The following is a 455-nucleotide window of genomic DNA, read 5'->3' as shown; positions in this document are numbered from 1 at the left end:
TCACGGACTGTAGTATTATGTGAATGTTAAATTTAGTCTGTACAGTTAGGGATTTCAAAGTGTAACAAGAAACTGATGGCCAGATAGCAATCCTGTTTTTAGATAGTGTGCTCTTGATTGGAACACATTCTCATTTTTACCAGGTTAAATAGTTGCATTCTTATATTTACTTTTTATTTAGTTCTAGAGTGAGGTTCAGCTTTGTCTTGCTGGGATTGTCAAATTCCATAGTAACTAAAAGCTGAATTTTCACCTGAACATAGGAATATTAACTTAAAAAAAAAAGTATGTGGCTTTCTAAGAGGTACTTTAAATGAAAGGTAAGAACCGTGATGTCTTATGCAACATAGTTTTCCCTTTCTATTAAGATCTAATTGTAAGACAGCTTTGTATGCATAGTTTTCATCTAAATCCAGGGCTCACCAAAGGTTATATTTTAACTCTTGTTAATAGGA

The sequence above is a fragment of the Cricetulus griseus genome, chromosome 2 (genome assembly GCF_003668045.3).
Source record: "Cricetulus griseus strain 17A/GY chromosome 2, alternate assembly CriGri-PICRH-1.0, whole genome shotgun sequence".
NCBI classification, from domain to species: Eukaryota; Metazoa; Chordata; class Mammalia; order Rodentia; family Cricetidae; genus Cricetulus; species Cricetulus griseus.
The sequence above is the reverse complement of the archived record's forward strand: the minus strand, read 5'-3'. Positions refer to the sequence as shown.